The sequence below is a fragment of the Protopterus annectens genome, chromosome 6.part0, assembly GCF_019279795.1.
Source record: "Protopterus annectens isolate FY-2018-M chromosome 6.part0, PAN1.0, whole genome shotgun sequence".
Lineage (NCBI taxonomy): Eukaryota > Metazoa > Chordata > Ceratodontiformes > Protopteridae > Protopterus > Protopterus annectens.
The window spans coordinates 1,397,323,101-1,397,349,824 of record NC_056737.1 but is presented as its reverse complement, the minus strand read 5'-3'; positions in this window follow the sequence as shown (position 1 = coordinate 1,397,349,824).

Here is a 26,724-nt window from a genome sequence, read left to right as displayed (position 1 = left end):
TTTAAATGTACTATCTTTAATTTGGAAGAAGCAAAAAACTGCGACATCAACCAAAAACACTTGTAAATAGTAAAAATAAATGCCATGGGGGGTTCACAAATGGTTTAAAAACAATTTAATATTATACTGTAAAACATTGAGCACTTTTGTCTCCCAAAAGAGACTTCATCAGAATAATTACCAACCAATACCAAGGTATTATATACTTCTAAAAACAATTTTCATAAGCTGTAGTTAATAAAACATTTATACCTGTTCTTTTCATATTTTTTCTCTTAAAGAACCCAGGTATATGAGACAATGAGTGCATAGAAAACGTCAATCTTGTTACAAATAAGGCACACACATAATTTATGTGTGTGCCTATATACCAAACAACATTATAATTGTAAGTGATTGTTGAATGACCTATAACTGAATAGCTTTATTACTTAACAAAGGAGCAATAGACACTTTGTTTAAACCAGGGAAGAATATCCCACTGAGTCTAAGTTGCCTTCTTGGGTCCAACCTAATTTTTTCCAGGATTCCAAAGCAAAACTTCTCATATCATTGACATACCATAGAATGTTTGAAGAGACCACTATTGTAATTTTTGTTGGCAATGTTGTGTGTGTGTGTTTATATATGTGTCTTTAAGGCACACTCAGTTTGCCAACATAAAATGCTAAACATTCAACACAGTAAGCAAGGTATACCACTCTTGAAGTGGTGCAGCCGCCATCCTGAAATGTTATTCTGCTTTTCATAGTATTACCTAATGTTAAGGTCTGGTTCCTAGTGATGCAAGTACACTGTTTATAACACCCACATCTCATAGTTCCTTTAACTGCCTTTTGAGCTGTGCCATATTTGGTCTCCATTAATCTTTTGAAATTAGGTGCGGTTTTACTAGTATAAGTGGGTTCATTCCCTATCAACTGATATATTTCAGAGTTAGTCTTAAAGATGCACCAATTTCTTGTAATGATGTCTTTGATCTCCCTGGAGAACTGGTTATGTTCTACTACCAAGGCCCTTTCATATTTATGTTCCATATTGTTGGCAGATGCTGTGAGTCTAGTGTCTAAAAGTGGTTTATATCTGTCCCCCCACTCATTGTACACTTCTCATAACAAAGTATCTAGAATATGACCAGGTGAGGTACACAAAATCCACAACTTTGTAGAATACATGAATAACACTACAGAGTTTTTGAATTTTACATACTTCTGGAGCAGAGAAAAGATAAGTTATTTGGGCATCCTCATTTCCCATACATCTAATGTCCAACATTTTTAGGAAAGAAACTTCTTGCAGCTCCTATCTATGCTTCACCAGCAGCCAGCCTATTTGCCCATACTGTTTGTTATATAGGCATACACATAAAGTATGTGCGTGCCTTATTTGTAACAAGATTGAAGATTTCTATGTACTAATTGTCTTATATACCTGGGTTCTTTAAGAGAAAAAATCTGAAAGGAGCAGGTTCAATTGATTTATTAACTACAGCCAATGAAAATTGTTTTTAGAGACTATAAATGCCTTAGTGTTGGTTTGTAATATTCTGCTGGTCTCTTTTGGGAGATGAAAGTGATCAGTGTTTTATGGTATAATATTAAATTGTTTTTAAACCATTTGTGGACCCTCTGTGGTGTTTATTTTTACTACTATCTAGTAATTGATTTAACACTAAAGTTTCAGTTTTATTATTATTAATACATTTCTGTAGTGATATTTCTTGAAACTTTTCAATTTCCTCATATATTTCTTCAATTGAATAATTTAAATCTCCTATTGTTAGTAAAATATCATCTGCAAAAAGCTGTATTTTAGATTGACAATCATTAATGATTGAGAATCCACCAATGTTTTCATTGCTTCTTATACTATTAGCTGAGGGTTTGAAAACTAATGCAAATAGTAGAGGGGAAAAGTGACATCCTTGGTTTGTGACTTTGTTTAAAATGAATCCTTGAGAAATGCAAGATAAAATGTTAACATATGATCTGGAGTCCCTATACAGGTTTTTTAATATTCCAATAAAGTGTTTTGGAAATGCAAACACTTCTAAGGTTCTAAACAAGCAGTTCCAAAGTACAGACTCAAAAGCTGTCTTGATATCTAAACTAATTAGGGCAAATTTCTAGTTCATTCCTTCTGTTAAATCTAATATAGTTACTGCCCTTTTTATATTATCACATGCTAATCTATTCACTATAAATCCTATTTGATCTTTATTAATTAATCTACTATATATCTTACTCTTGTAGCGAAGATAGAAGTAAATATTCTGTAGTCTACATTTAATAGTGCACTATGTCTATATGAAGAAACTAACTCATTATCCTTAACTTGTATAAGTATAGGTGAGTTTACAGAAATTTTCATGAAGGACGATTTATTTTGTCACTCTGAATTATCCTTAAAAAGTCACTCAGTAATTCTAAAATATTTAATGGACTCAGACTATATAATTCCATACTTAAATTATTTAACAGTGGAGCTTTTGCCATTTTCCCCTTTTTTGAAGCTTCTTTAACTTCTACTAGGGTAATAGGCTTATTCAACAGAGATATTTGTTGGTCATTAAGTTTATTAGTAACATTTTTCTTTAAATACTTTTCAATTTTGTAATCCTCAGGATTATTATTTATATCTTTAATAAGATCCTCATGAAATTTTTAAAAAATATTAGGCATTTCTGATAATTTGCATGTTCTGATAATTTGTTCAATAGAGCTGTATATTCACAATGCATTACCGTGGTTCTCTACCACTATACTTTCTGATACAATTACTTTGAGTTTACATGCATACACTTTTTTAGCATGACTTTACTCTCATATCTCCCCTCTGTTCTCATTGTACTGTGGTCCTTCACCATCTCTTTTTTTGTAAATAAGTACTAACTCTATTGCTTCAATATAATTTTACAGCTTAGTATAGTTTATTTTTTATTCCTTTTATTTCAGAGTCTGTGGTAACTACAGCTGCATGCAAGTTTACTGAGACTTTGCCATTGTTTCATGTAAGCATAGTTATCATGAAAAACCTTGCCATGTATTTACTTTAATCAGTTAAATACATCCCTGCTGTGTGAAATAGTAGGACCCCTTATTAAGTTAGCTAGTTTCCTTTTGTTTGACCAGTAGACTATACTGCATATGCCAGGTATTTAGTCTCAGCAAATGACAGTAAACCTATTTTACTTGCATCCCTTTATTAATTGCTTTGTTCTGGTTATAGCATGATTGCATTCAGTTATAAATTGACTCCTCTCACTCCAAACAGCCCTTACTCCCCAAATATCACTAATCTCCCATGGAGTAGCTCTGATGTCTTAATATTAAACATGAACCTAAAAAGAATCCTAAGTAAAACTCATGAATTCATGCAACTATCACCCAATACTCTCCTGAATTAGCAGTCCTAACAGAAATGTGGAAAAAAAACCCACATACCAGATAGTGAAATTCTAACCCATGGTTATAACATCCATAGACATGACAGGACTCATAAATGAGGTGGCGGCATAACTGTATATATATAAAAAAACTATCAAACTACAAAGACTTCAAACCAACCCCCAGACTTCTTGAATTCTGAAATTCTAATCACCTACCTTCAACTAAACTCCAACAAGAATATCATTATAATAGCTATTTATATACCCCACGTAACAACCCAGACATTATTGAAGGCCTTCTTTGCTGGTCTGCCTCAACTTTTAGTCAAGAAACAATAATAATGGGTGATTTCAACAATGAGTGGTACACCTACTCCTCATAAAAATCCCTCCTATTTTATTAACCTCCATGGTTTCTGTCAAATTATACAATCCCCTACCAGATTGGACAAACATAGCAAAAAAGAATCAATCCTAGACTGGACACTTACAAACAAACCCTGTCTCTGTCACCAATCTGGCTGTCTCCCTGATAGTCTAAGTGATCACCTACCCACTTACCTTCTTAGGCACTACATTTGCTCTACTAAGCATATCATTTACAAACTTGTCTACAACAAAAGATATTTCTCCCCTAAAGTTTTCAAATCCCTCCTACAACAATGTGACTGCCTTTAAAATATCTGCACCTTGACTTGGTGGTTCACTATTTCAATGACAAATTCCTCAATATCCTAAACAACCTAACTCCTCTTAGAAAGACTCATTCTAACTCCAAGCACATAGCATAGCTTTACCAATGAAATCAAGCTGCTCCTCAAACAGAGAGACAGAGCGTTGTCCCTATACCACAAGACCAAATATCCATACTCCCTTCTTAACTACCATCAGTTATGCAACCTTGACAAAAAACAGATCAGACACAACAAAAAGCTATACTATACAACAACGTAACAAAAATACCAAAACAATCTCCAGAAATTTTGGGAAGCCATCAAACAACTGCTAAAGCCTGGCAGATCACAACTCCAGCTCCAACCACAACAAATTCCACAGATAGCATTGCCTCACAATTTAATTCACATTTTATCAACTCTATACTCTCTCTAGTAAAAAAACAACAGCAAGACCCCCCTATCTATTCCAAATGAATTAGACAGAATCCTCAATTCCTTTTCAATCAAACCAATTCAAACTAATACCACAACATCTTTGCAAACCTAAGCACTCCTTCCTCGCAGCTGACCAACTCCCCAATGAATTTCTAAAGCTATTAGCAGATGCCATCCCCTACCCTATATCTCTCATAATAAACTGTTCCATTTCTGAGTGGTAGACCCCCAAACTCTGGAAAGTCTCTTATATCATCCCTCTTCACAAAGGTGGCTCCTCTACTGAGTTCATAAACCAAGTGACAATGTACAAAAGCAGCCCACACATATAACTAGAAAGAAATAAAGGACCGTTTGAGCACACACTAGTATAGTCAAAAGTTGTGAACACTTTGGATTAATAACCAGAGGGTCTGAATTCAGATGATGAACGCCTTAATATGACTTTCAATAAAACAGTAGGTCACACACTTTCACCCCTACAACTTGGGACTTCATCAGAACATGCTTACCTGCCCAGGGTTTACCAATTTTAGATCTGGGATCAGTGACATTATACTTAGGAACCCTAGGGGGGTTGGTGGGAGTTAGAAATTAAGGAAAAGAATTGCTTTGGCAATTTAAATTAAATGCAACAACTCCACCTGACATAAATGAGAATCTGTCTATTGTATCTATTTTAAAGTTTAAAGCACAGGAGTTATAAAGGGAGAATTTTTCAAGTAAATTATTACAAATTGTTTGAAAACATTTTGTCATTATTTTCCATTAGTCACTTAAGAAGATAGCACTGTTTTAAGGATATCCCTTCCAGAAAATGTTATTGTACAGACTTTTTATCCCAAGTAGGTGGTTTACATACGTTTTAAAATTGCTTCCAGACAAGATTATTCAGATGTTTTTTTCTTTTTATTCTACTGTGTTTTTTTACTTTTGTATTGCATCTACAGATAATTTAATTAATCCTGTTGCTTTATTTAATGTGGTCACACAATTAATTAAATGGAAGTTTCACTATATTTATAGGCATTGTTTTAGAGTTATCTTGGTCTGATGAAGTCCCAAGTTGGAGGGATGAAAGGGCTTGACTTATTATTTTATTGTTTTATAATAAAGTCATGTTAAAACGTTCTTCATCTGAATTCAGACCATGTGGTTATTAATGTGAAGTGTTCGCAACTTTTGTCTATACTGCCATGTGTTTGCTCAAATGCTCCTTTATTTCTTTCTCTACTGAGTTCTCAAACTACAGGCTAATTGCCCTACTCTCTCCCATAGCCAAGATTCTTGAAAAATGCATACACAGACAACTCCTTGACTATCTACTAAGCAATAATCTCCTATCTGCATCTCAACATGGCTGCACAGCTACCCAGCATGCAACTATTGTTCAATATGCAGATGACTCCTCTCTCACATGTTCAGTGTCCTCCCTACCAGAACTCCTACAAACAACCCAACAATCTTTTCTTTCCAAGACATTGAAAAATACCTCTCAGACACTCAACTCATACTCAATCCAAATAAAACAAAGCTTATGTTCTTCACTAATAGCAAGGTTCTTGATAGCTCTCCCCTTCACCATCTACTTAGCCAATAAAACTAAAATTGAAAAATCAAACTCCTTGGAGTCATAATTGACAACCTAAAATTTACAAAAACCTCACTCTAACTATTAAAAAAGTCCACATTAAGCTAGGGCCACTATACAGAGTCAAGCTACACCTAACCAAGGCCACTAGATATTCCATACTAGGACTCATCTATTCTCTATCCTACTATATGCCTCAACAATATTCACTAATCTCAGAAAATCAGATTTAAACAAACTGGAGTCCTGCTATAATAGAATTGCAAGACTTACTACTAACCTCCCTTACAGATCACATAAATGCACAACACTTCATAAACTAAATTGTATTGAAATACCCAATCTCCTATTCCTCATCTAACTTTCCTTTATTCCATCTTCCACCATCCAGACAGCTGTCCAGCACTCAAGAGCTTAGTGCAGCCCTGCTCAAACAGCAGGCCACTAAGATCCTCCAACAAACTACTACTCAAAGTAACTACATCTAATAATTTTACCACCAAGTAAAATAAGTAAGAGATAAAAGTAAGAGAGGTTTTAAAGAAAGGTTGAAAGAACATATTAGAGATATAGGTATGGGAAGAGAAGAGAGTTCAGTGGCATTACATTTCAAAGAACATCATCATGGTAATGCACAAGATTTAAAAGCCACAACTTTAGGGCAGGTTAAAGAAGGAAGTAATATAGATATGAAAAAGAAATTGTGGAAAATGGAATCTATATTTTAAAATTCAATACACTGATCCCAGGGGGGTTAAATAGGGAGTGTCATTGGAAGTGTTTCCTTTAACTAATTTGTGTTTTACATATGTAATTGATTGATTGTTTGTAATAATAGTATTTAAAAGTGGAGGGTATGAGAGAAAAAGTATACTCTGTAAAGGCTGGAATAGCCGAGGCACTAGACAAGTTTTTATCTGTGCTGTGTTGTGCTTATACTGGAGATTTGTGATTTTATTAAAAGATCGAGAAGGTATACATTGGCTTCTTCTTTTACGTGGTGGTGAAATTGTATTTCTAAAGTGTTGTTGGTGAAGTTTTAAATCTAATAATTGTTACAATAGCTCTTTATTCTCCTACTAAATATCTACATCCTGGAATTCTATACCTCAGACAAGTCAGAAAGGGCATCCGGTGTACAATTTTGCCAAATCATACATGCGGGCAACAGTACAGATATACATACCGGGTCGGTCGAAGCCCGGGTTAACAATGACTGCCACCAGTATTGCTGGCCAACAGGGTGCTGGTGGAAATTGGGCTACTGTTGGCCGATGGAGGAGAAGAGGGGGAAGGCATGCCCGAAGGCAGGTAAAGGCTAGGACTGTGGTAGTGAGGGTCAGAACTTTGAATGTTGGCAGTATGACTGGTATATGGAGAGAGCTAGCTGATATGATGGACAGAAGGAAGGTTGGTATATTGTGTGTGCAAGAGACCAGTTGGAAGGGGAGCAAGGCTAGGTGCATTGAAGGTGGGTTCAAATTGCTTTATCATGGTGTGGATGGGAGGAGAAATGGCATAGGGGTTATCCTGAAGGAACATTATGCTAAGAGTATTTTGGAGGTGAAAAGAGTGTCGGATAGAGTGATGTTTATGAAGCTGGAAATTGATGGTGTAATGATGAATGTTGTTAGTGCATATGCTCCATGAGTTGGGTGTGCGATGGATAAGAAAGAAAAAATTTGGAGTGGGTTAGATGAAGGGGTGATGACAGTACCCAAGGGTGAGGGAGTGGTGATTGGAGCAGATTTCAATGGGCATGTTGATGAAGGGAACAGAGGGGATGATGAAGTGATAGGTAGGTATGGTGTTAAGCAAAAGAATGCAGAAGATCAGATGGTAGTGGATTTTGCTAAAAGGATGGACATGGCTGTGGTGAATACATATTTTAACAAGAGGGAGGAGCATAGGGTGACATACAAAAGTGGAGGAAGATGCACACAGGTGGATTATATCTTATGTAGAAGGGCCAGTCTGAAGGAGATTGGAGACTGTAAAGTGGTGGCAGGGGAAAGTGTAGTTAGGCAGCATAAGATGGTGGTTTGTAGGATGACATTGGTGATGAAGAAGAGTTGGAGGAGTGTGAGGGCAGCACCAAGGATCAAATGGTGGAAACTGAAAAAGGGTAATTGTGAGGTGGAGTTCAGGGAAGAGTTAAGACAGGCACTGGATGGCAGTGACAAGTTACCGAATAGCTGGGTAACTACAGTAGAGCTAGTAAGGGAGATGGCTAGAAAGCTGCTTGGCGTGACATCTGGAAAGAGGAAAGAGGACAAGGAGACCTACTGGTGGAATGAAGAAGTATAGGAGAGTATACAGAGAAATAGGTTGGTGAAGAAAAAGTGGGATTGTCAAAGAGATGAAGAAAGTAGACAAGAGTATAAGGAGATGAGGTGCATGACAAAGAGAGAGGTGGTGAAGGCTAAGGATAAGGCGCATGAAGAGTTGTATGAAAGGTTGGACACTAAGGAGGGAGAAAAGGACCTGTACCAATTGGCTAGACAGAGGGACCGAGATAGTAAAGATGTGCAGCAGGTAAGGGTGATAAAGGGTAATGAGGGAAATGTATTCACAAATGAGGAGAGTGTGTTTTGCAGATGGAAAGAGTACTTTGAGGGGCTGATGAATGAAGAGAATGAGAGAGAGAGAAGGTTGGATGATGTGCGGATAGTGAATCATGAAGTGCAGTGGATTAGCAAGGAAGAAGCAAGGATAGCTATGAAGAGGATGAAGAATGGAAAGGCTGTTGGTCCAGATGACATACCTGTGGAAGAATGGAGGTGTTTAGGTGAAATGGCAGTGGAGTTTTTAACTAGATTGTTTAATGAAGTCTTGGAAAGTGAGACGATGCCTGAGGAATGGAGAAAAAGTGTTTTGATACCAATTTTTAGGAATAAGGGTGATGTGCAGAGCTATAGTAACTACAGAGGGATTAAACTGATCAGTCACAGCATGAAGTTATGGGAAAGAGTAGTGGAAGCTAGGTTAAGAAGGGAGATGATGATTAGTGATCAGAAGTATGGTTTCATGCCAGGAAAGAGCACTACAGATGCAATGTTTGCTCTGAGAGTGTTGCTGGAGAAGTACAGAGAAGGTCAGAAGGAGTTGCACTGTGTCTTTGTTGACTTAGAGAAAGCATATGACAGGGTGCCTAGAGAGAAGTTGTGGTATTGTATGAGGAAGTCGGGGGTGTCAGAGAAGTATGTAAGAGTGGTACAGGATATGTACGAGGGTAGTGTGACAATGGTGAGGTCTGTGGTGGGAGTGGCAGATGAATTTAAGGTGGAGGTGGGATTACATCAAGGATCAGCTCTGAGCCCTTTCTTATTTGAATGGTGATGGACAGGTTGACAGACGAGGTCAGACAGGAGTCCCCGTGAACTATAATGTTTGCAGATGACATTGTGATCTATAGTGAGAGTAGGTTACAGGTGGAGCAGACCCTGGAGAGGTGGAGATATGCTCTAGAGAGAAGACGAATGAAGGTGAGCAGGACTAAGACAGAATATATGTGTGTGAATGAGAGGGAGGATAGAAGAATGTTGAGGATGCTGGGAGTAGAGGTGGTGAAGGTGGATGAATTTAAATACTTGGGATCAACAGTTCAGAGTAATGGTGAGTGTAGAAGAGAGGTGAAAAAGAGAGTACAGGCAGGATGGAGTGGGTGGAGAAGAGTGTCAGGAGTGATTTGTGACAGACTAGTACCAGTAAGAGTGAAAGGGAAGGTCTACAAGAGGGTAGTGAGACCAGCTATGTTATATGGTGTTGGATACAGTGGCATTGACAAAAAGGCAGGAGTCAGAGCTGGACGTGGCAGAGTTAAAGATGTTAAGATTTGCACTAGGTGTGACAAGGGTGGACAGGATTAGGAATAAGTATATTAGAGGGCCAATCCAGGTTGGAAGGTTTGGAGACAAAGCCAGAGAGGCAAGATTACACTGATTTGGACATGTGCTGAGTAGAGATGCAGACTATATTGAGAAAAAGATGCTAAGGATGAAGCTGACAGGTAACAGAAAAAGAGGAAGGCCTAAGATAAGGTTTATGGATGTGGTGAGAGAGGACATGCAGGTGGTTGGTGTGACAGAGCAAGATGCAGAGGACAGGAAGAAATGGAAACAGATGATCTGCTGTCGTGACCCGTAACGGGAGCAGCCGAAAGAAGAAGACAATACTAAATTCTAGCAACACATCCAAATTTAAACTATTGCTTAAGGAACACCTAACCAAAAACTGATTTTGCTCCTGCACTAATCCAGGCTAATCATTCTGTCTTTCCTTGTTCATACAACCAAAATATCTCTTCCCTTACTAAATTCTAACATCCAAACTATCCCTTCTCTCACAGAATTCCAATTTCTCTCTACTTATGTCAAGCTCACTACAGCTCCTATTTTTATCTACCTATCTCAAGCTTCCTACAGTTCTATCATATTCCCACCTTCTTGTATTTCACCTCAATATTACCTTAGCTATTGTTGTTTAGAACAATTAACACTAGCATAGCAAGAATCAGCCATATTCTTGTTCATATACCATACATGTATCTCATAAATATTTACCACCAAAACCATGATATTGATCTACTGATAAGTCATTTCTCTATGATGGCATAAACTACTTCATGCTAGTGTATTTGCTAGCTTTTTTTCCCCGCTTTATATTAATCTCTCAATTTTATTGTTTATGTATAAACTATTTACTACCTATATTTTCCAATGTTATGTATTCTTGATTGTTATTAATTTCTTGTATTGGTTGTAATGTGTTTTTATAATGGAGCTTTTCTCCCTGAGCCTCCACTGAAAAAGGGCCACTGGCCCAGTCAGACATCCCCCACAAACAAGTGTAAAATAGATAAATAAATTAACAAATAAATAAATATATATATAAGTTTTCACTATGTTTACAGTAAGCTTATTAGTGTGAGGATTTCGGGTATTATTGATTTGTACATTTTTTTGCTTAACATCTTACCTCTATTAGTTAATGTATGTAGATTATTTGAAATCATTGCATAACTGTGAAAATTTATTTTTTCTAAAGTTATTGCCACTTTGTGCATTAAAACTGCTTGATATTTTATCATTAATTTTTAATGACTTCAGTATTATCTAATTTAATTGTTTGTTATTCAGACCTCACTTTGGTTATTTCATCTTGTATTTCTATCACCTCTTTATCCCACACTTTCATTTTATTACTAGTCCATCTTCCAATGCTATCTTTAATATGCATTTTTAAGGAATCCCATAGTATGACTTTAATAACCTGACCATTATCAGTCAAATATAAATAATTCTCAATTTGTTCCTTAAGGTAACTCTTAAATTCTATTAATTTCATCATATATACTGTAATTCTATACATAATCTGGAATTTCCTTATATCCATTAATATATTAATACTTAGGGTATTATGATCAGATAAAGGACTAGGAATAGTTTTAAAATAATTCACTATATTAAGTAATTCTGTAGAAGCATAAATCCTATCAATACTAGTTTGCATACAATGCACATAAGAATAACGGGTGAAGAACAATGATTTATCTTCTGCTTTTACTATTAAATCAACTAAATTATTATTGCTAATCCATCTGTTTAGTGCTGTAGTTGATGCCATAATTTTAGTTTTCTGCTGTTCACTTGTATCTTCCATAATAGATATGTTGTTAAAATCCCCTGCTAAAATTAAACTACCCTTCCAATTTACTTTGTGGTAAGTTTAAGGGATCTTTAGCCACCCTTGCACCTATTCCAGGGATCCAGTAAAAATTTGCTAGCATGTAGAATAAAGTAGAATATTATTTTTTATTACAAATCTATATATTCATTTAGAATTATGAACAGATTTCATGACCTTAGGCATAACAGTAGATTTTCTCCAAAGTGTAGCAGTTCATCTACCCTTATTGATAACAAAAGCAGATGATAACATTTCATAACCTAAGTTATTTAAATATTGTATATCTTTATCTATCAAGTAAGTCTCTTGCAAGAATATAATATTCCCTCTATTTAATTTTAGATCTCTCATTAATGATTTCCTTTTGTTGGCGGTATCTGATCCATTTACACTAAGAGATAATAGATTCAAACTATCCATACTGAGTATTTAAAAATAGTTATTTTAAAAGGCAATATGACACATTTATATACCATATTAATTTAATTGTATACAAGATTCTAATGCATTGCTCCAACACTATCTTAACATTCCACATTTTTTAATTCTTCCTTTCTACAAACTAAACTACTAAAACTCATAAATAAACACAAAAGCATGTCTACAACTGTAACTGTATATATGAATAATAAAATGCAACCTTCCATGGATATCAGAGTTGCTTATTGAATAAACTACTATACTATCTCTCTAAATACCAATACCTAAAAATTCATAAAAAAACTAGCCAAAAGTTACCGTGATGAACAAATATTTAATATAATATTATACATAAGTTAAATATAATAAGAGACTATTATTTTAGTTATGTTTTACTATTTAAAACTAGGCCCCCATTGCTAAATAAAAGTTTAATAATCCTCTTCTATTAATCACAAATATTAAATAATCCAACAAATGTGTACTATATACACCTCTTTATTTAAGAGTAGTATAAATTATCCATTAAATATTCCTAAATGATTTGCTTATTCAGCATTATTATAACTAAATCACTAAATAAATAAATAGAACATACTGGGACCTGAAGAGATAAAAATATCTGAAAACTTACAAGTAATCTTATCATACTAAATTATTATAAAAAGGAAAATCAATGCACATCATTCTGAAAGATATATACATATTTTAGAGATCTAACAAAATCTCTGAATTGATTTTAAAAGTACAAATGTCTATATCTTAAAATTGTGTAACACTCAATGTGATAAATATCAAAATATTTAAAAATATGTTAGCTTATTAAACTAATTCATAAAAATATGTACATTACTGAGGTCAAACAAAATGCATTGCTATTTTTATGGAGTAAAAAAAACAGCTGCAGTCTATGTTGTATTCAAAAGCTACAATGAGCTTAATTCAAATCCCATTCTCCCTTTTCTTGTTGAAACATATTTATTTATTTCGAAACAACAAAAAGAAATGTGAATACTGAACGAACTACACATTAATAAAACTTGTTAAGCTCTTTTCGTTTAGTGCATAGACTAAACTTCTTCAGACAAATTACATTCAATGTATCCTTTTTTAAATAATCACACCCTTAATTAACTAACTACACATACTTAAGAGAATAAAAGATACACTGCAACTTAAAAATCGATGCATTATTAAAACATATAAATATTGATTTTATATTTTATTTATCTATTGAAAGTAAGCATGTTCATTCTGATATAAGAAAAAATACGTAAACGACCTAACATAAAGTACCCCTATTAGCTTGATCATATCTCTATATATAAATATCATAATATAATTTTGAATTGATATTTAAACTGACCTGCTGTAACTAATAGTTTGATAATACTGTAATGTAACACATATATATGTAAAAAATTGTTGTCTCACTGAAATAAAAACTACCATTAACAACTGAAATGCTTAGATAACAACTAAGCATAATATATTAACCAATAACAACCTAATCCAAAATAGGCAAACACAATTATATAACAGATTATAAACACATTCACCCATCATAAATAAATATTATTAATAAATAAAGTCACAATTGGGTGACAACACAATCATAGTTCCACCATATGTACCTAATATAAGGCTGGGTTCTATTTATGACCTAAAATAAAACTAGATTCACCTCCACAAATTGTTTAATTTCAATACACATGCTATCGAGCAAGCCTCATTCAGGCTTAGTGGATGGTGAGAATCCAACCTATGTTGCCACAACAATTCTAATTCTTCCAGGAGTAAAGAGTATGCCCCCCCCCCAAAGGTCAGTCTTAATCAAGTCTATTGCTCGAAATTTGAAGGCATGTCCTGGAAATTCCATACAAGGCCTAGCAAGAGGGCTTTCTTGTTTACCCTTACTGATGTAATAAGAGTGTTCATAAACACTTTCTCTCAATCTACGGTCGGTCTTGCTGACATAGAATGCTGGGCAGCTATGACACTGAGCCAGGTAAACCAACAGCTTGGAGATGGAATTATATTTATCTCTAGTGTAATAATGTCTACCCCTTATTGCGAATTTGATGCCAGTGTCTATATGTTTGCATTTATTGCATGCTTCACATTTATATGTTCCTGGGAATTTTTTGAACCCAGATTTATAATTCTCTGTCAGGGACTTCAAGTTTTGCCCTCTCCTGAATGTTATAATAGGGTATTCCCCTATTTTTCTTGATATGTCCCTGTCACTAGTCAAGAGTTCCCAGTTTTTAAACAATATGCTTTTGATAGCTTAGGCTTCTATATTGAAACTAAAAAGGAAGCCGAAGTTGTAGTGTGATCCTAGTCTATTTTTTTTTGTTAACATCAAAGAACTCCCTTCTATTACATTCTCATTGACTGATCTGGAAGTAGGAGAAACTCCTACATTGTGAGAGTCCGCCAATATAGGCATAAAAATGCCCATCTCATGTTTGCGGCTAACCTCAACTATAAGCTCTTCTAGTAGTTTCCTAGGGTAACCCCTTTTAAGGAACATTGTTTTTAATGTCTCACATTCATCTTCAAATTTGTCCTGTTCTGTAGTCATCCTTGCTGCAAGTACCAGCATCACCACTGATTTTTTTCTGGTGGAATGGGTGGGCGCTGGTATAGTGGAAAAAGCAATTACAGTAGGTCTTTTTCCTAAAAATGCACGCTCTATACTGTTGGTGGGTACGATCTTTTGATAGTTCAACATCCAAATAATTAATGATGTCACTATTAAATTGACAAGTGAACCATAAGAAAGTTGTAGAGTTATTAAATCTATTCAAAAGTTCTTGGGCTAATATTGAGTCCCCCTTAATGATCATAAATATGTTGTCCAAAAAACGAGTGTAATAATGCAGATGTTGTTTGACTTCAATATTATCCAGGATAGTTCTGTGTTCCCAGTGAGCCATCACTAAGTTTGTGAAGCTTGCTCCACAGGGAGACCCCATCGCCACCCCAATTTTTGTAAATAATATTTGTTGTTAAACATAATATAGTTGTTTGCTAGCACAATCCCTAGTAGTTCTTCCACTAGTCTCATTTCATTTTCTTCAGCTTCCTTTGATCTAATGTGGTCTATCATCCATTCAATTCTCATATCTTGGGGTATGACCGTATATAGGTCACAGATATCAGTTATCAAAAAATTGTACTCTCCTCTATAGTTTAGGTTGTTAATATTGTCCAAAAAGAACCACGAGTCTTTACAGATCTGTGGTTCCAATGAAACATATTTTTCAGTATGTTGTCTACGACCTTTGCACAAGGGTAAGTGATGGATTATCTAGCATCAATTAAGGCAAGCATGGGGGGGTCCTGATTTTTGTGGATTTTTAGGGACCCCAAATAGCACTGGCATTTTAGAAGAAGCCATAGTTAAATAGTTGAAAGTATTTAAATCAATTAGTGAATCTATGAATAAATCATTTAGATAAATTCTTATTCTATTGTAAGCTACATTCACTTCATTTAAGCTTACTTCAGTGTATGCTTCCCCTTCAAGTACTATATTCATTCGCTTAGAGTAGTCCTCTAAGTCCATCAAAACCAGCCTCCCCCCTTTATCTGGTTTCATCAAACTGGAAGGTGTTTAAAATTCAGCAAGGCATCCTTTTGTTCCTTAGTTAAATTCATTCCATTACTCTGTTTTTGTTTTTGTGACAAATTACTTAAATCTCTGAAATCCATCTCACAAATTCTATCAAATAGTGAAAGTTTGGGGTAGACTGGTGGGTTATAGGTACTATGGACTCGTAAATGTTGAGTCTCTCTGCTATTACCACTCCCCAGTAAAATACACAAGCTAAGTTTTCTTATATACAATTTAAAATCAATTAATAGTTTGGCCAAATCCACTGTCTGTGAAGGGACAAACGTCAGCCCCTTAGCAAAAACTTCTATCAACAGGGGATCAAGTTGCAGTTCAGTGAAGTTGAGAATAATAAAGTCTTCTTCCTTATTTGTCACCGTATTACAAATTCTGTTATTATTGTCATTATTAATGTCAATATTAATATTTGTATTAATATTTGAACTTACCCCTTTATCGGCCCCACAAATTACTTCCTTTTCTTGTTGTTCCTTCGGGTGATGTATACCCTCTGTTGGTTCTGTTGTGGCTTGTCGCAGTTTTGGCCTCAGGGGTTGGAAAAATTCTGCCTACTTTTGTTAATGTTCACGTTAGTGTGGTGGTTATCCTCCTGGTCCAAGTTGTAAACCATGTTGTAGCTATCCATTACTGTGCCGTTCTGTTCATTCCAGACATCTCTGTTGGTTTCTGCTCGTGGAAACAGTTCATTTTGTCTTCTAGGGGTTGGCGTCATCATATGTTGATTGTATTGGTTAGGGTTGCTTTGTTTCCACCCAATCATGTTCCATGTTTGAGAAATGGGAGGGTCTAGGTAAGCTACCCCATCATTGTAGTTTTTTCTGTCCCTTTGTAGTTTCTTAATCTTAGTTTCCCTTACTTTCGCCACTTGTTGGTTGATGCTTTCAAAAGTTCTGCTATAATCAAAGTGATACCTATGAAAGTCAATGTCAGCTTAAATAAATGTGATAAATATGATGGGTGAATGTGTTTATACCCTGTTATATAATTGTGTTTGTGAGTAGTGAGATCTATATGGCGAACTTGTGCCAAACTTGGCTAGTTTGTTGTAGCATGACTCAAGTTTAGCAAGGTCACTTTTGTTGAGGTTGGTAAAGATTGGAGCAGAACAGAAAAGAGTGGATAACAGGTGAGTCCTACCAATGTTTAGTCTAGATTGGCTAGTTAGGAAAGGTTTGATTTGATAGAGAGAGCCTAGTTTGATATGTGTTTTTTATAGTTTCAGATAGGTGTAGGTAAAATTTTAACTTGCTATCAATTGTAACACCTAGTAGTTTGGCCTTGGGAGATGGAGGTTATGACAGTGCTGTTGGAGGAGTGAATTTGAAAAGTGGGTGGGGGGATGCATGTCTTGTTGCGGAGAAAGAACATCAGTTTGGTCTGATTTGGGTTCAGAATAAGGTTAGCATTAGTTAACCAAGTTTCTATTTCTAGTAAGCATTGTTGTGTTGTAGCCTATAATTGTGTCAGAGAGGATGCAGTTCATATGAGGTGGCTTTATGGAGTTGGCTTGTAAAAATGATTAAGAGCAAAGGGCCTAGTATGGAGCCTTGTGGAACTCTTATGTTGAAGGGAAGTAGAGGTGATAGCTCCTCTTGCTATCTAACTGCGTGTTGATGATTGGTTAGATAGCTATGGAACCAGGCTAGGGGGGAATGATTGAGATTTAGTGTGGCCAGTTCTGACCGTAGTTTTTGGTGTGAAACTGTGTTAAAGGCCTTTTAGAGGTCTAGAAATATGGATGACACAAACATATTCTGATTTCTGTGTTGATTTATTGTGTTAATGAAGCTCAGCAGGGCGGTTGTGGTGCTATGGTGGGGGCGGAAAACAAGTTGTGTGTTAGATAGGAGGTTGTTAGAGAGAAGGTAGTTTAGGAGCTGGTAGTGAATACATTTTTTTATGTATTTTTGATAGGAGTGAAAGAATCGCGATAGGTCTATAATTTGTAAGTTCAGTAGATTTGCCACCTTTATGCAATGGAGTAATGTAGGAGAATTTCAAGATTAGTGGGACATAGTTTTCTGTGCTAGACTGGTTGACCAGGATGGAGATCGGGTAGGCTATGACTTCAGAGGCAGATTTAAGGAATTCTGATAGGAGGTTATCTGCAGCTAGGCTGGTAGGTTTGAGCTTAGCGAGTAATTTTTTGATGGTGCGGATTGGGACGGGGTTAAAGGAGAAGGAGTTAACACCCTCACTGTTGGGTATTGGGATTGTAGTACTGATGGTTTGGTCATAGTTAATGAGTGAGAGAATTGTGTCTATGAAAAAGGAGTTACATTGTGTTGTGATGCTGTCATTTGAGGGGGGTGTAGTGGGACTGGGAGTGGTAGCATTGCCAGGTTATAAGAGTTTATTTATAGTGGCCCAGAACTTTGTGGGGTTGTTTTTGTTTCTTTGCTGAGCAGTGGTGTAGTTGGTTTTTTGTCACTTTTTATTTGGGATTTGGCTTTATTCCTAAATTGTTTATATAGTAGTAGGTTGTCATTGATTTTGTTAGTTAACCAGTGGTCTCAAGCCCTGTCTCTTTTTTTTAGCAGGTCTTTGGTATTCTTTGTTAGACAGGGAGTGTGGTGATTTTTTATTCTAGCTGTTCTTAAGCAGGCTAGGCTGTTTAATATGTTAAGGAAAGTGGTGTTAAAGTATTGCACTGCATCATCTAGTGGTAGGGTTATGAGGTGAGACCAGTTAATTTGTTGGAGGAGGGAGTTAAAGGTGTGGGAGTTAAATTTCTTCTTGTTGCGGATTTGCCTATTTACACTATTTGTTTGGGTAGAATGAGATTGTTTCTAATTAGGTATGTGGGTAGGTGGTCACTCATGGTATTGAGGAGGCATCTTGGTAGTAGGGATGTGTTATATCTGTTTGTAAGAGTCCAGTCTAGGATGGACTGTCTGTTAGAGCTTTTGCCTATTCTTGTGGGGATTTGTATGAGCTGGGAGAAACCTTGTAGGTTTATAAAGTTGGTTGGATTATTGGAATTATAGGTGGAAGGTTGTGGATAGCCAGTGAAGTATTTCTTCAACTGTGTTAGTGTTTTCCCCTAGAGCGATATATATATATATATATATATATATATATATATATATATATATATATATAGCCACTATGAGCAGATTTTTTTTCTTTACTGATTTTCAGTTTGATGAGGAGCATTTCAGCATTGTTAAGTTTGGTTGGTGTAGTGTTGATGAGTTGTAGTTCTAGGTTTTGTTTGAACATTATAGCTACACCACCTCCACATTTATTTTGATGATCAAGCCTGTGTAGGTTGTAGCCTGGGGGTAGGATTTCATTGCTTTTGACATGTAGCTTTAGCCGAGTTTCTGTCAGAATGGTAATGTCAGGGGGGTGTAAATCTGTTAGTGCATGGAGGTTGTGGACTTTAGAATACTCGTTAGGTTGATATTGAGGAGCAGGAGGGAGTTTCCTTTGGGGTAAGGTGGTTTGGTGCAGTTATGTGAGAGGCTTATGCTGGCTGGTTTATCACTAAGTTTGGGGCTTGGGTTGGGGTGGATGTTGCCACTTAGTTTTAGTTTTGATAGTATGTTAAATAATGTTTTTCTAATTTTGGATGCTACTATGTGCTGTTTAAGAAAATATTCATTTTTGGAGCTGGTTTGGTGATATGTGGGTGGGAGGTAGTCTATTTTGGTGCTGTTATAGTGGGTGGGTGCAATTGGGGGTTATAGTGGTGGGTTTTGGGGAGTGGACTGCAGGTGATGTTGTTGGGGTAGTATTTGTAGGGGATGGGGCTGTGAAAGTTTGTTAGGTGGTAGAGAAGGGCTAGTGTGAAGAGGTTAGCTGTATGGAGAGATAAGATTGTTAGTGAATAGTATTTGGGTGAATGGAATATGATATGATTTACCAATGTGCTGAATATGTTTAGGTTTAGTTAGTTGAGGGTTAGCCTGAGTGCGTATAGTTAGAGTGAGTTGCTGGGTGTGGCAGCGGGAGGGGATGCTGTGAGTGTGAGGGTGTGTGGCAGTACACGGGTTGTGATGGGGATTGGTATTCCTTTGGTGATTGGCTGGTGAACATTGCAGGGTGTGGTTATGTTGAGGTAAATGTGGGAGTGTGGGGGTGAGTGGGAATTGGGGCAGGGTAGGGGAGCGGAGTGAGGTGAGCCCATAAGGCGAAAGGAGTGGGCAGAGACAGGTCCTCGGCCATGGTGTATGGAGGCCTACAAAAGTTATCAGAGACTAAAGGCTCTGAGGTAGGTTTCAGGTACTGATTAACTCCAGGACCTCAGTTATGGCAGATTGTTTTTAAAAAGTACTTTCCATATACCTGTATAGTAGACTGCAATAAAATTTGATAGAAAGGAGAGGGGTGAGATAACAGGATGGGCAGTAGGTATCACTTCACGGCTTAGACAGCACTTAGTTGGACTACAGTGGCAATGGTAACAAAAACTGCAACTAAGTAATTACTCAGTATAAAGGGGGTTGAAATCAGGGTGGATGCAAAGAAGGGTATGAAGCTGTAGGCCCAGGCATTGTTCTCAGCAGATTACAAAGTAGTAGTTTAACGTAAACATAAATGTAATATCTTTGGCTGTTACCTACATTAATTGTCAGGTTGTTTCAGCATTGGAGCAGTGTCTTGGGATGGATTGTTTGGCAATACAAACAAGGCACAGAAATATGTTCTAGTGATTAATTGTCAGGTTGTTTCAGTATTGGAGCAGTGTCTTGGGATGGATTGTTTGGCAATACAAACAAGGGACAGTAAGGATGTACGTTGGTAAGATCGCGGCTCTGAAGAATTGAGGAAGACACCTTGTTCTAGTGATTAATTGTCACTATGATATAGAAATATCTACTTTACTTTCTATGAAAATGGATATACTGAGGAAGCAATATACACTCACATTTCAGCTCTAGCTTATGAAATGAGTTATTTCAGGTAGTAGGTAGTCTTAGTGAATCTAATAACATGCAATATGCAAAAAGTTTTAAAAATGTTCACATGACCAAGCTTCGAATTTCAGCTTTCAGGTTATTTTCAAATATTTTATATGATTTTCTATGTAAATTATATGAGACGTTGCACATTCACTTTTCTGTCATATGCAGGTATATGCAATACATATCTTTTTAAAAGCATTTTATTTAAATATATATCTCTGTCTTATTTGCCCACTAATAATTAACCTTATTCTATATAAATTGTATTTCCAAAATATCCCATCAAATAGCTATTTAATCATCAGTTCTCTATTAGAAATTACAGTTTACTGTCAAGATCGCAACCGTGAACATTGATATCCTCGATGCATTTCATCCCCTCATGAATATTAATGAGGTCAGATGATTGACCCATAACATTGACAGTCTGTTTTCAATATTAATGTCGACAGTTGCCATTTACAGACATGCTGCATTTCTCTGCCCTGTTGACGATCTTCTTAACTGCCTTACACTTGACTGTCGACATACCTACTGCCACTCCTATCATGTTGGTCTTCCCTCCCCTGCCCCTGAATTTTATCTTTTATATTGCACTATTTTACATGTATTTAATATATTTGTATTTTTTCTATGTATATTTTTCTTGCATAGATTAACCTTTTTATACTTATTGAGGTTTTTAATGTTGTGTCTTTAAGGGTGTGTGTCTTTTCTTAATTGTTGCATATGACATATTTCTTAAATTGTCTTTATAAAGTGGACTTTGGAAATTGCATTTATCTGATGAAGTTCTGGTGACTCGGGACGAAAGAGCTTATCTTTCTTTGATGTGGAAGAATAAAATTGTGTCTTTGCATTCAGACTGCTCATTTATTTATTCTACAAGATTTTGGAAGTGAAGTGGGGTTATCCAGCTCCCTGGTTTAGCTTTTGTGTGTTATTGGACTAGTTTTTATCCATTTTTCTTCTTATAGTTATATTATAACTGTCCATTACTAGTATTCAACTTCCATTGACAGCTTGTAGTTATGATATTGCACCTGTCCATTACTAGTATTTTACATCTGTTGATGTATATATTTACCATATTATAACTGTCTATTACTAGTATTTTACATCTGTTGATGCGTATATTTACCATATTATAACTGTCTATTACTAGTATTCTATCTTTCTTTTAAAGGTTATATTTACTATATTATAACTGCTCATTACCAGTATTCTACTTCTGTTAATGGCGTATATTTACCATAGTATAACTGTCCATTACTCATATTTTACTTCTGTTAATGGCGTATATTTACCATAGTATAACTGTCCATTACTCATATTCTACTTCTGTTAATGGCTTATATTTACCATTGTATAACTGTCCATTACTCATATTTTACTTCTGTTAATGGCGTATATTTACCATAGTATAACTGTCCATTACTCATATTTTACTTCTGTTAATGGCGTATATTTACCATAGCATAACTGTCCATTACTCATATTTTACTTCTGTTAATGGTGTATATTTACCATAGTATAACTGGCCATTACTCATATTTTACTTCTGTTAATGGCGTATATTTACCATAGTATAACTGTCCATTACTCATATTTTACTTCTGTTAATGGCTTATATTTACCATATTATAAGTATTCTTTACTAACATTCTATTTCCGTTAACAGCTTATATTCGCCATATGATAATTGTCCATTATTAGCATTCTGCTTCCATTATTGGCTTATATTTATCATATTATAACTGTATTACATATCATTTCCATGTCACATGCTTATATTCTTCTTTTGTCCACTGTGTTTTGGACTCATGATATCCCTTGCCATCGCCTTTATAAATTATACTCCTTTTTATTATGTTTATGCTTTCACTTTTCTTATATAAGGCTACCCACCCAAAAGGCTATCCCCAAACCAACCACCCCTGACACTAAAGTTCCCATCGAAACACAATTCAACTCCCACTTTGTGAATTCAATTCTATCCTTAGTATCACAGGACAGTTCCTTCCTAACTATCCCCCCCAACACAAATAACACTAATACAAGCTTTACCCTCAAAACAGTTTCCACCACTTCAATCAAAAGCATGGTCTCCAGACTAAATACCTCAACAGCAGCCGACCCACTCCCCAGCTATTTCTTGAAACTCACAGCAGATGCTATTGCTATCCTAGTCTCCACTCTCATAAACAGATCAATTGTTGAAAACTATGTGCCCAAACTCTGGAAAATATCCTGTGTTACACCCATACATAAAGACGGGACCTCCACTGAACTTAATAACTACAAACCCATTGCTTTACTCTCTCCCCTGGCCAAAATCCTAGAAAAATGCATCCATACCCAGGTGCTAAAATATCTCCTAGACAGCAACATCCTGTCACCTACTCAGCATGGTTTCAGACCTGCCCATAGTACCACTATAGCCCTCTTCTGCTTCACAGACACAGTAAACCATCTAAAAAATGAAGGCCTGCAGATGTCAACTCTTTTTTTGCATATGTCCAAAGCATTTGACACAGTCATGCACCAAATCCTGCTAAACAAACTAAACTAATATCACCTATCAAATTCAAACCTACTTAACTGATAGGTACCAAGCTGTGAAATGGGAAAATTCTCTCAATCCTCAGCTGCCCATAACTATAGGAGTCCCACAGGGTTGTATCTTAGGACCACTACTATTCACAGTCTTCACAAATGTCCTCCATACCTCCACACAGCATGCATCTGTCATTCAGTATGCAGATGACACTACTTTAATCTGTGCTGCACAAAACATTCCCACCCACCTGCAAACAACTCAACTGATGTTGAAAACTACCTTACCAAGCCCAACTTATCCTCAATCCAAAGAAAACTCAGCTTATAGTTCTAACCAGTTCTAACAAAAGCACTGATGACAGTCAATTCACTATCTACTCCACAAATGCTACTCCAATCGCACAGGCTAAGCTATTGGGGATAACCATAGACTCCCACCTAAAATTTGGTAGTCATCTCAACTTAACTATTAAAAAAGTACATGGCAAACTGGGATCACTCTACCGTATCAAACCATTTCTTACCAACAACACAAGATCAGCCATTGCTCACACCCAACTTCTATCCATCCTACTCTATGCATCTCCTTTCTGACTAATCTCAACAAAATTGAACTAAGCAAAATGGAAGTCTGCTATAACAGAATTACCCGCTTTGCTACAAATTGCTCATATAGAACTCATCACTGTACTGCTTTGAGACAGCTCCACTGGCTTGAACTGTCCAACCTCCTAACCTACAATCAGCTCTGCCTCTGTCATTCGATCTATTACCTCTCCAATAAGTGTCCTGCCCTCAAAAATCTAGTGCAACATCACTCAGCCAAAAGGTCTCTTAGATCATCAAGCAAACTACTACCAGAAGTCACCAACAGCTACAATAGCTTTGGAGACACACTATATAGCAGTTGAGTGACTAAAAAATGGAACTTTCTCCCCACTAGCATACAAAACACATCGTCCAAAGCCTCCTTTAAAAACCTCATTAGGCAACATCTCAAACAAAGTTGGCAGTGCCGTGACTGTTCCCCAGGCTAGCGAAAGCGGATAAGGTACTCATACTAAACCTAGAGTACTTGATAATAGTTTTTACTCTTACTCACAAACACTGGCTAATATACAGTGTATGTACTGTACCTGTGTACCTGTGTACTATGTATGTATGTATTCTACCTTTGTTCCAAATTTCAGCTGTACACTACAAATCTATTAATTACCTTTATTTTTAAATTAATATTTTCTTGTTTGTTCTCTCCACTGTAACTGTTGATGTGCTGCATACCACTCTAAAAACATGTTCTATTGTAATTTGTGTATATACTGATCATGTCAAAATATCTAAATGTATCTGTAATTTTTCTATGTGGAGCTTTTCTCCCCGGGCTTCTTCTGAAAAAGGGCCTTTTCGGCTCAGTCAGACACCCCTGGTTAACAAATGTAAAATAAAATAATAAATAAATGTATATTATATTCCTTATAGGAGTAAGTTTATTGTTACACTTATACTGCGTAGATATGCTGCCTACCTATATGGTCCATATCATCCTGCAAAGGGTGCCAGTGCCATTTAATATTATATACCTTATGTATTGTTTATCTTTATGCTTTATGTTTTGATTATTTCTATGTATATTTTATTCATTCTACTGCACATGATTTTTGCTTGTCTATATAATTCTGATTGTACCTGAAAAAGGTCCTTAGATCAGTGTACTTACTCATTTGAGAAATGCAAAACTAACTACATAAATAATTGCAATTACTGTTGTCATTGTGTGTAGTCTGATTATGGGAATATACATTAGTTTCTGTGCATGATCTCTTGCCACACTATACCTAATCTGCAGTATATCTTGTACTCTAGGCATTCCTGGGAAGTGATGCTACTTGCATGTTACCTTACTGCAGTATTTCTAAGTACACAGATTTAACAACTGTTCCATATCTGCAACAATGTGAATTAATGGAGTAGAGCACTGATATAATGTATGCCTCTGCTTCATACTGCTGCACGTATAGTGGTTGTGAAGGTGGCACATATTTATAATTATACTACTGGTGTTGGAGTACAAATCATTGTTAAATTATCTGGTGAATTTTAGTGTTGCACTGTTGTAATGTACTAAGTTCTGTGCAATTTTGTTTCAGATGTGGGGACACATGACAGTAATGGCACCATGGTTAGAGATCACAGAGAACTATTGTACGAGGATCATAGTCACCCTTGGTTCAGCTGGTGATTCAGTGGGTGAGGCTGCCAATCCTTTCAATGTTGAATGCACATTTGTAAGAGACAGGACTGGGCAGAAAAGGTTGTTCAAGATGCTGACTCTCCTTATCATGTGCAAAGGTCATCCTGCCAGACCTTGGCTGGGACAGCTACCGTTACAAAAATGTTGTACTTCCTGTGTGACCAGACAGCTCAGATGGGTTCTCATTGATTATTATTGTTATATTCTGTAGGAGCAGCACGTGCCCCTGGATAGGATGTCAAGGGTTGTATACTGCAGGAAAAGGCATGAGGATAAGGATCACTCTGCGACACAGGCTTTCACTGCCTGTGTTGAGTAAGTCTTCTGTAGAGGCCTCATCATGACAACCTGCAAGTGTTTTATAACAGGTGAGTTGACCACTGACAACAATACTGTAAAGTTCTTCATGCATTGCTATCCTATTCATATTTAGGTCATCACTTACCTTTACTTACTGTATGATAGTCTGCTGTGTATCTTGATACTGCACTACCTATATATCAAATTTTCTGGTAACTCACAGGGAAACACCACATCTTGACAGAGCATGTCACCTTTCCATCTGACATATGCTGTGCATCCATGTTCTTTACCATATGTACCCGCTGCTCTATCAGCAGCAGCAGCATGGCCCTGCTTAGAAAGCAGTGTATATTATATCTGTGTACATATATATTTACTAGCTGCCTTGCTAGTCCTGTCTACATGAGGTCCCTAACAGTTGACTCAGTTTTCAGAAACTTGAACGCCATATAGTTGAGACCACATGACTGAGTTTTTGAAAACTTGAAGCTTTTAAATGGATATTGCGAAATTTACCCTTTTCCTCACTGTAATGTGATCTTGGATTTAGTATATATAATTTGTAGAGGGGGTCACAGCCCCCCACATGGGAGGTGCAGTGGGGAATGTAAAAAGGTAGATTTTTGTGGGGGTTTTTTGTTTTGATGTTTGAGTTTTTGGAAACTCATTCATATGGTCTCTTCAATATTTTTTCGAGTTCCCGAAAAGTCGATCATCTGACATAGACCTGTATACTTGTTCCTTTAACTGGAGTGGACCTCTTTTTTTGTGGTATCGGGTTCATTTATATATAGTTTCATAGATTGCAAATGCACCATAAGGGTCAGAAGTCCATGTAGAAATGCAGATTTTGGGGTTT